Source organism: Myotis brandtii, unplaced genomic scaffold, assembly GCF_000412655.1.
Source record: "Myotis brandtii unplaced genomic scaffold, ASM41265v1 scaffold402, whole genome shotgun sequence".
Lineage (NCBI taxonomy): Eukaryota > Metazoa > Chordata > Mammalia > Chiroptera > Vespertilionidae > Myotis > Myotis brandtii.
Window position 1 is genome coordinate 1,609,686 of NW_005365441.1, and position 11,152 is coordinate 1,620,837.

Sequence of the window (11,152 nt, forward strand, 5' to 3'; positions counted from 1 at the left end):
TTTCAAGTTGTTGCCCTGGTGCTGGAGCTCAGAGAGAGTGAGTCTAAGCAAGTCTGTGTACTGGCCCTTTAAAAGGGCCTCCTGGAACCCAGCAGCCCTCTATCTCACTCAGCCACAATCCCCACTGATTTTTACCGCTAGAAGTTATGGGGCCTTCTCTTCCTCTGAAACCCGGGGTTGGGAGGCTTCGTGTGGGGCTGGGACCCCTCACTCCTCAGGGGGGACCTCTGCAGTTGAGACATCCTCCACGTGTGGGTGTGGGACCAGCTCTTCCCTCATCTCCACCCCTCCTACCAGTCTCAGTGTAGGACTTCCATTCAAACAGATTTCAGGCAGTTCTGAATGATGATTGTTCTGTAGTTTAGTTGTAATTCTGATGTGGTTATGGGAGTTGGCAAGTACCATGTTTATATACTCAGTCATCTTAACCAGAAAGTCAGCTAAACATTCTTAAAGCTAGAGGCAATGGACTATAACCTCAGGTTGGGGTTGGGGTCTTAATCATAAACAACCTACTCCAAGTGTAGAATATGTTTTAAGTCTGGGTTTTCTTTCTTATATATTAAAAAAATTTTGTGGGTGCATTTTTGCTGGAGGTTGGGGGAGGCTATAGGTGTGCTTGTGTGATTTTATTTTAAATAAAAAATAATAGTGTTGATTTCTCATCAAGCTTTGAGTATGTGGAGCCAGGCCATGTCTGCCTATTGCCTCCTGGGCCTATGAAGCACAGTGGCCTCTTCTGCAGCACACAGGCCTTTGAGAAATCAAAGGGCCAGCTATAGAGCTTCTGCGCTGAATCTCCACTCCATCCTGCTGTGAATCCCTAGCATTTATTCAGGAGTGATTATTCCTTAAAAACGGTCCTTACCTACTTGGTAACCTTATTTTAACAGCAAGTTAGGAAGCAGTGGGGTGGGCATGGGTGGAGGGAACAGGAAGGAGTAAGGCCAGAGGCAGCCATTATGGCAAAGGTGAGAAATGACATAGAGTTGGGTTGGCCTCACTGATTGGTGTGAGGTCTTTGAAGACAAGTCCCTTCTTTGGTCCAGGACTGAGTCTTCCTGGGTGGGCAGCATCCTGGAAATGCAAATCCCCCACTCCCCCAATCACCACCATCTATTAGGCCTCTGTTATGCATTTGCACTTTAATAGGCATTTTATATGCTTCATCCTTTAGTCCTCATTTAAGATGCTTAAAAAATTCTCATTGTATATATGAGCAATAAAGCTCAATGAGATAAAGAAGTAACTCACTCCATGTCACACAGTCAAATTTGGAGGAGTCTCATTCCCACCCCCACTACCTATGCTGACCCTGCTCTGCCGGACTCAGTCTTCAGCCCAAAGACCTGACCCAGCTGAGGTGAGGTGGAAAGCAATTAAGCATTCACATGAGGCTTTCCTAGAGCTGGTGTCAGAAGTTCATGTTAAAAGCATAACCATGAGCAGTGGTGGCTGTTACCTGATATTGTGGTTACGTGGAGTTCCAGTGAGCTGACTCCTCATTGTGGGTTCTTGTCCTAGGAAGTTTGAAGATTAAAATGTGTAGAAGTTTATTGCAAGCATATACAGACTCCCCTCAGGGAGGGCTTCCCAGATGGGAAAGACCTACTCTCTCTTTAATGAGAAAACATCTAAGTCAATTCCTGAGTTTTTCTGTCTGTGGGTTTATGAAGGCTGGCAGCTCTTTGTCTGAACATGACCCTTCCTAATTGGACCCTTTCTGTTGGACCCTTCCTGCTTTCCCAATTGGTCACTCTCTTGCAGGTATAAGTTTCAAAGTCCAAAGCCCACCTGGCGCCCCCCTCCTCCTCTTCCCCTTATCTTGTCACATTCCTCTACCCTCTGTGACTGTATGTCTTCCTCCCCATGGACCCCTTTCCCTGATACTGCCTTTCCTGTCTCTAAACTCCTTTCATTGTCATATTGTTACTGAACAAGAGTTTGCTGCTTGATGCACACAGAAACATGATACCAGCTTTTGAGAAAAGAAAGGTGCTTTATTTGAGATTTGACTGGCAAGGAGACAGAGGGCACGGGCACAATTCAGAGCTGCCTCTCCTGATCCAGGAACCAGGTCAGGGTTTTAAGGGGTAGCAATTAAGCATTCACAAGTGTTGCTGATATTTCACAAGTGTTGCTGGTAAGTGCTTTATCCAAGTTGTAAACCTTGGTTCCAGGTCTTGTTAGAAACAGGACAGAACAGGACCAGGTTGTGAGGTTACAACAATATAATTAAGGTCAGGGCTCTAATCACACACACCTGGGTTAATGCCTAATTTTTGCCACAGACACATCACATGATCAGTTACTTAATTTTCCTAAGCTTCTGTTTTCCCACCTGTAAGAAGGAATTAATTTTTTTTTTACTTCATGGAATGGCTGTGAGGAATATGCATGTGAACTTATGCAAGGGAAGCACATTATACAGCACCTGGAACCAAGTCTCTGGATCCTGAAGCTTCGTAGCATATGTACTCTTGTTCACCTGCCATCATGACTTCCTGTTTGTCATCTATGTCTGTATCTCTCTATATAAAACCCTAATTTGCAAATAGACTGGACGGAGGAACAACTGAACAATCAAACAACCAGTCGCTATGACATGCACTGGCCACCAGGAGGCACGTGCAGAACATGGCAGGCGTCAGCCGCAGCGGGATGGTGGAGCAGGTGAGCAGGGGCACCAGACCAAGGTGGGGCACTGGTCGCTGTCATTGGGACGAGCCTCTGGTGGTTACTGAAAATTCTTTGCTTCCACGCGCCGTGGTTCCACCCAGCACTCGCATCTGCTGCCAGCACCGGCCCCAGTCATACCCGCTGCCAGCACCTGGCACCAGCCCCAATTTCTCAGCACTGTCAGTGGGTGCAAGTGATGGCTGCTGGCCCCAATTGCCTTTGAGTGCTTCTCCACCTCCCCCTGCTCCTGAGGGGTGATTGGGGCAGCAGCCACTGCTCGCACCTGCTGACAGCACCAGCCCCTCTTGTACCTGGCACCGGCCCCAATTGCTCCACACCATCAGCATGTACGAGTGGGGCCGGCTCTGTCAGTGTGTGGGAGCAGCAGAGGCAGTGGGACCAGGGCTGCTGGCAGACAGGGGACCAGGGGAGGGCTGTGGTGGGAGGGTCCAAGACCCGCCCCTGTGCCCACCACAGTCTCGGGGCCCACAGTTCCTTTCAAGGTGCACAAATTCGTGCACTGGGACCCTAATAATTAAATAATTGATGAGCTTTAAGAGAACCAAAGGAAAAAAAAATCAGGTTTGGAAGAGAAAAGGTATTCCCAAGTTAAATTAGACAGGGAACTTCCTTGGGGAGAGAAAACCTGGCCAGATCCCTGGGTCTCGGGGCAAGAAAGCAGGACACCAGACCAGTGAATGCTGACAGCAGCATTGTGGGCTAGTGCACCTCAGTGACCCTCCAGTTCACAGATTCCCAGCCCTGCTGAACACTGAGACACCTGAGATGTGAGGGAGGCCTGCCTGGGCCCTGCCTGACAGTCCATAGAATCTGTCCATGTGCAGTCTGGTGACAGGAGTCACTGAAGTTGCTAGATGAGATTTCACTCTGTAGTCTGCTTAGGTGTCCTGTTAGCATGACTTTCTGCTCCTTCTCGGCCAATCAAGCAGCCTGTCCAACATCCACTGCACATGCCCTCTTACTTCCACTCATGCTTTTCAGGGTTTCCACAATCTCAGAACTTTCTCATACTCTTCTCTCTTATCATCCTTTTGACTCTAACAGAATGTGATTGTCTCAGCTTAGACACGTGGTCACAGTAGCTTTGACTCTCCTTTTCTACCCTCTGTGGCAGCAGCAGACCACCATCATCCGGTGCCTGAGCAGGTGTGGCCGGTTTGTTAATGGACACTGAGCCCTGGAGGCATCAGGGCGTCCAGGTTTTCTTTGCAGTTCTAGCCGTGAACTAAAGCAGAGGGAGCAGTCTGAAGGCCAGCATGAACTGAAATGTTTTAGAAAATATTAAACGATTGTGTACACAAAATGACAAAAAGTGTGAAATTATTTTGGCGAAAGATGATAAGCACGTGTGTTGAGCAATTCTTTGTGACTCCCTCCCCACTCCCACTATCTTGGTCAGGTTCTGATTGGCCTGCAGGAGCTGCACTTCCTATTAACCAGCTGGGATACTCACTGTATTCTCTTAAATCCCTATTAGTGACCTGGCACACAAAATCGCACAAGACCCGGGACCCCGGGGCTCCTGGATGGAATGCCCAAAAGAGGCAGGCCAGAGCCGGCGGTCTCACCTCCAAGGCACGTGCAGCCTCAGGACCCCCAGGCCTTGCAGTGCGGTGCAGCCACCAGGCCCGCCTCAGCAGCAAACATGCAGCATCAAGTCTCCACCCACCCCTATGCGCCTCATCACGCACGCAGCCCCGCCCACCAGCACACACAGGCTGCGCAAGCAGCCTCCTTATGATGGTGTGGAGGCATCACAGCATGGGGGCGTGACGACCACCTAGGCTGTTATTAGTATAAATATTGCCCCAGGCCCTAGCTGACCAAGTAATAGGGTAAGAGTGAATGTTCCTTCAAGAAGCAGTACTTTTTAAACAGTGAGTGCTCAGTAAATGTGTCACTCTGATGGGGAAATAAGACATTTTTGGGGGGCTAGCAATTTGAATCTGTGCCAGTAACCTAATGTACATTCTTGATAGCCTATAGTTAAGTCAATGCCCCTTTCTCCACAATCTGGTCTAGCAAGACCTGTTTTCCTAATTACTCCCAATTTACAAAGGGGCCATAAACAAAGCATGTAACAGCTTAGCTACAGGGGAGGTCACTGACACCGCCCAGACAGGCATTTAGACACAATCTAACTTCCCAATTAAACTGACTCAGGAGGGGCTGTGGAAGCCACCACAAAAGCCTGTAGTTAGGAAACAGGTAGAAAGCAAAGAAACCGAAGGGTATAAAGGGAAAGCTTCCTCCTTGGCTTACTCAAGATTTGGAGACCTGACCCGCTGAGTCACTGTGAACATCTGAACATAAATGTGTTTATCCTGGACCTCCAAGTACTCCTGTGTATTTTTCGGTCGCCTGGTAAATTCTGTAACAACTCTCCATGAGATACCCCACTTCCCTGAGCGGCTGGCTGGTGGGGCATTGCTAATGTTGTATAAGCCAGATACTGTATGCATAATTTTCTAAACAAGAAAAACATGATGAAAAAGAAACAAGAACAAAACACCACTGATGACTGCAGCACAACCAACTCCCCCTTAGATCTGATAAGCTTTTTCAGACTTAAGAAGGACTCTCCCAGGAGTACAGGTCACCTGAAATACTCCGGCTTCTGTTGCCTTGAAAATCAACATATCATTTAGCCACCACCCCACTGCAATGGCAGGAGTAGCAGAGATTAAGGGTGAGGGAAGAATGGAACCACTTTGTGGACATTAGAGGATACCCTCTTTACTTTCAGTTTAATGTCCTTTATGAGACCCTGTGCTTTACCTGGAGCAGGGCCTCGGGTAGTTCTGCATTTGTTTCCTTTATTATCATCAATTTCACTGACTTCACTGGAAGAGTAGCAGAAAAGGCAGCCATTTTCCCATAACAAACACCCACCACTTCTGGCTATCCAAATGCAAAGGGAGTTTTGAATGTGACCTTATGGAAATAAAGATAAATCAGCTTAGCACCAATGGAAATGCCTTGTTCTTTTACTCTGGCCCCTTTGTTTATTTGTAGTCCCCTCTAGAAAATTCTGCAAGTTGCTATGGCAATCAATCTCTTATGCAATTTCATGGATTTTGCTTAGAATCTTTGCATTGAAAGAGCACTTCTCAATTTTAAACAAAACCAAGTTGCTGTTTGGATTCTACAGATTCCCCAGAGAGAGAGCCTGAGCTGGTCTGGGCTTACAGGACCTTTGCCTGGCAGAGAGCAGACAGCCATGCTCCCACAGTGACGAGTGGCATCCTGACTCCAGACGGAATTGCGTCCTGCATGTGCAGGGGGCTAGCCTCCATCTGGTCTAAGCAACTACAGCTCTGGATCGTCACAATCGGCGAGGAGAGGAAACCTCTCCACACTCCAGGAGCACACCCTCTATCTGCAGAATCAGGGCCTCAGGACTTGCTCTTCCTCTTCCTGGAATACTGTCCTCCACATCCTATATGTCTGCTTCTTTCTTGCTCACTGGTCACCTTTTATTTTATTTTGTTAACGTAAAACATCAAAGAATTTTTCTGAGTTTATTTGAGGCAAACTGGCCACAATTGCCGGGAAGCAGAATCTCAACGAATTGGAATAATGCTCCGGAGAATGGCAGTTTCTCACCTTCTTTTATACCAGTGGTTCTGAACCTTCCTAATGCCTCAACCCTTTAATACAGTTCCTCATGTTGTGATGACCCCCAACCATAAAATTCTTTTCGTTGCTACTTCATAACTGTAATTTTGCTACTGTTTGCTACTGTTAGGAATCGTAATGTAAATATCTGATATGCTATATGTGTTTTCAAAGGAGGAGACATAAGTGGGTACATGAAATTCATTGGTAATAGATTAGAGAGGTGGGAGAAAGCAAAGCAGGGGGACATCTGGGATTGGATAAAAAGTAAAATGATAGACACATACTTCTTTTACTTAGGTGGGTACAGGATAGTTAACAGTCAACAATTAACATGATAATAATAACAATGAAGGAATCTGTGGTATTTATCCTAGAGCCCAGGGCATTTGGTTGTGCCCTGAGGGGTTTGGAAAAAAAGGGAAGTTACAAGTTACCCTGACATTTCAAAGATATGTTATCTATGTTATGGTAGATGCAAAAAGACAATAGGCTCAGTTAAGGTAAAGATTGACCTTGTCAGGGAAGATACCGGCCTAGGACTGGACTACCCACCATAACTGATTTTAGTTAAAGTTTTAATTTCAGGTCATTCATTGTGGTGACTTTAGGTCTTTGAGTTTGCAAGACTGCCATGCAGGACTTCTCTGAGCTTGTCAGGTTAGCATGTGGCCCCTTCGTCCACAATTTATTTTACTTTAATATTTTAATATTAATGTTTTTTATGTTTTTCCCATCTCCCCACTCCCTGCATTTTGGCAACCTTCAGCTTGTTCTTTGTATCAGTTGCAGGCAGTTAGACAGACATGAGCAGAGCCAGGAAGATGGGCCAGGCACAGAAGGTCACAGGGTGGAAAGCACCAGGTGCCTAGAAATGGACAATCAATTATAGGATGGGACCTCACCCCCAGGGTGACCTTTCCTCCTCTAGGATACCTCTTGTGCAGAGGTTTGGATCCCCTGGCCTTTCCTCCCTAGAGATAACATCTATGCCACAAGCGGTAATGCAGCGCCAGGCCTAGATAAGCAACAACACCAGTCACTGCTGAAGTCAGGACCAGCTGTGTTGCATAATGACCCCATGCCCTGGTGCTGGCCAATCAATCAGCGGAGATCACAACCCTGAAAGCTGCTGGATATTCTGTTAAGATTTTCCCTGGGACTTCCCCTGAAATCTCCACCCTAAAACCCTTTGGATGAAGGACCCAGTTGCTCTCCATCCCAGAGCATGCCCTCACCCTCTCTTTTCCCTTTCTCTTCCCCTCTGACCCCAGGCCTGTTAGCATTTGCTTCCTCACTCCCCAGCTCCAAGGACCCTTCCTTTGTCTCTATACCTTTTTCCTAAGTAAATTTCTTCTAGGAATTACTGCTTCTACCTCAGTGATTTACCAAATAAATGTTCTCTTACAGTTTGGGTCTTGGCTCTGAATTCTTTCCTAGCCAGATCCCAAGTACCGAGGTTGCTGAACATATCTTTTGTTTTGGCATGACTTGTGAGCAGCATATAAATGAAATATATTTTTAATCCATTTAGCCACCCTATGTCTTTTTATTGGAACATTTTATCCATTTACATTTAAGTAATTATTGATAAATATTTATTGCTACTTTGTTAATTGTTTTTTTCTTATTGTTCTCTTCTGTTACTTCTCTTGATCTTTTCCTTTGTAGTTAATTGTTTTTCTTTAGTGTTTTGTTAGGTTTCCTTTCTCTTTGTTCCTTGTACATCTTTTGTGTGTTTTAGTTTGTGGTTACCATGAAGTTTATGTAAGTCATTTTATATTGTAGGGGTCTATTTTAAGCAGATAGGCATTTACATTTGAATATGTACTATAAGTACTACATTTTTACTTCTTCCATGTTTATTGATGCCATGTTTTAGAACTTTTCATGTTGTGTCTCTCCTAAGTACTTATTGTAGTTGAGTTGAGTTTGATGATACTTTTTTTCACCTTCATAGTAGCTACTTAAATGTCTGATTCGTTGTATTTATTAATTATTTGGCTTTACATGCAAGATATTTTCCTTTCTTATTTTTTCGTATTTCTGATTATGGCCTTTCCATTTCTGCTTAAAGAAAACCTTTAAGATTTCTTGTAAAGCTGATTAAACTCCTTTAGTTTTTGCTTATCTAGGAGCCTGTTTATCACTCCTTCAATTCTGAATGATAATCTTGCTGGTTAAATTATTCTAGGTTGTAGTTTTCTTTCTTTCAGCACTTTAGTGATGTCCTTCTGGCCTATAAAATTGCTAGTAAAAATCATTTAATAGCTTTATGGGGTTTCTTTGTATGTACCTCATTGTTTTCTCTTGTGTTCTTCAAGATTGTCTCTTTATCTTAACTTTTGGCATTCTAAATATACATTTTAAGTATATGTGGGTCCTTTTGGGTTCACCTTGGTTGGAACTCTTTGTACTTCATGGATCTGGGTATCTATTTCCTTTCTCAAGTTAGGGAAGTTTTCAGCCATTATTTTTTCAAATAAATGTGCTGTTTCTTTCTCATTTTTCCTTCTAAGATCCATATAATGTGAATGTTTGAGTGTTTGATGTTATCCCAGAGATACTCAAATTATCCTATCTTTAAAATTTTTGTTGTTGTTGTTTTGATTGGTTGATTTCCACTAGTCTATCAAACAGTTCACTGATATATTCTTCTGTATTAGCTAATCTTCCATCAATGCCTTCTAATGTATGTTTCATTTCAATTATTATATTCTTCAAGTCTGCTTGGTTCTTTATTTTATTTTCTAACATTTTGTTGAAAGCTGATTAAATGGTGATTAGTTCTTCTATTACACTCCCAACTTTTGTGAGCATCCTTATAAATATTTCTTGGAGTTCTATCTCAGGCAAATTAGTTATTTCTATTACTGTAGGTCACTCCAAGCCCCTCAGGGGTTTTTCTTTATTACTTTATTTTTGAGATATTCTTTAGTCTTTTCACTTCGTTTGACTTTCTATGTTTGTTTATATAACAAACTAAGACCCATTTCTCGAAGTCTTGAAAAAAGCAGCCACTTCATAGAAGCAGCTTCTGTGTAGGCTGTGTAAGCCAAGTGGTGCCTGAGGTGTCCAGCTCTAGCTGGGGAGGCCAAGTGTGCAGCAATGTCTTGTTGATCCTGCTTGCCCCCTTTGTTTGGGGCCAAATGGGCTCTGGCAATATGTCTTGGTACATGCTGCAGTGGCCTCGCAGGTTCCCTATGGGGGTGAATTGGGATGGAAACAATGGTGTTTACTGGTTCCTTTGACCCTGGAGAATTCCCAGGTGAACTCCCACAACTCCCGGACTTCTCTACACAGGCTCTCTCATTTGTTGTACAGAACGTGGTCTTCTGAAGCATCAACCTCTGTGTAAGCTTTATGTGCTGTGTAGTTTTAGGAAGCCAGTTGGAGCTGGACAAGTTCTTATGGCACCTGGGCCCTGGTTTGATGGGCTGGAGCAGCTCCGGGCAGGGAGGCCAGGGCCCTGTGGTGATGTCCTATATTCCTGCTAGCTCCCTGTGTTCAGAGACGAAAGGCTCTGGGTAATGTAGTTGAAAATGCACTGTGTCGGTCTCCCAGGTAGGTCAACCCACCCAAATAGAGCTCCCGCCCTCCCCACCAAGGTCAAGGGAATGTAAGCAGTGGTGCTGTCCAGCTCCTCTGGCAACTGCTGGAGAGCCCCTGTGGCTCCCAGCCCTCTCTAGTTAGTCTTTTTCTCTTGTGGTGCAGAAGCTGTGCATTCAGCCCTCAGTTGTCTCATAGGAGTAACTACTCTCTGTAGACAGGCTTATTTGAGTTTGCTCATGGGAGGGCTGAGTTCAGGTCTTCCTATGCTACCGTCATCCTGCACCTCCTTGCGCCTCCTTTCAATTGCCTTCTCTTCAACTGCCTCTAAATTGCACAGTCCAAGCCCCATTACTTCTGTTTCACACCCTGAAGTTGTATCCTTCATAACACACAGCACTGCACAAAGTCATCTTTGATTATTGATCAATTTTCTTGTTTATTCTCAGTCACTCTCGAATTAAGTATCAGGTCAGTGAGATCAGGGACTTGGGTTTGTTCCCAGCTCTATTTCTAGCACCTGGGACAGGCTCTGACCCAGCGTGAACACCTTCCAGACTGGACCGGAGGAGAAGGATGTGAAGAGTGGAGACAGTGTGGTTAGACTGGAGCCAGAAAACATCTGTTTGAATCCATGCTCAAAGTCAAGCAGTTTGATCTTGAGTAAAATATTTAAATTATCTGGACGTCAGTGCTTTCATCTGGAAAGGGCACTGTAGAGCCTGTGGGTGGGAATAGATTCACAAAAGCAATTTCTGTGCCTGTTCCTCTCCTCTGGTCTCTGTGACTCTCCAGGCTTGTAGATTGATGTTGCTTTCAGAAGACACATTATCACAAAGCCAGCTTGTGCCTTTGGTGATGCAAATTAGGTGAGAATATCTATGACATGATTATAACAGAATACCTGATGAGTATTATTTTCTTCACTCCGTAAGACACTACATAAAATGTATTATCTCTCTGACTTTTGTAGACAGTATGGACAACAACCTAAGTGAGAGCTGCTGTTCTATACTTGTGGAGATGGGGTATGGGTGGGGATGGGTTCAGATAAAAGAGGCAGAGAATAAAACTTACATTGTAGGAGCAGCTGGAAGCCGTTGGGACAGGGAGAGAAGCTGTACAGATGTGTTGCGTCTGTATAGTCACTATGATTATAAATGACCTCAAGAGGTCATCCAGACCAAGCTCTGTAAATACAGCACTGCAGACCCAGGTGAATCCACTCCTGGTCAGTGAACCTGAATCCCAATGTGCTACTTACTGCTTTGTTTGCTTAGACCAG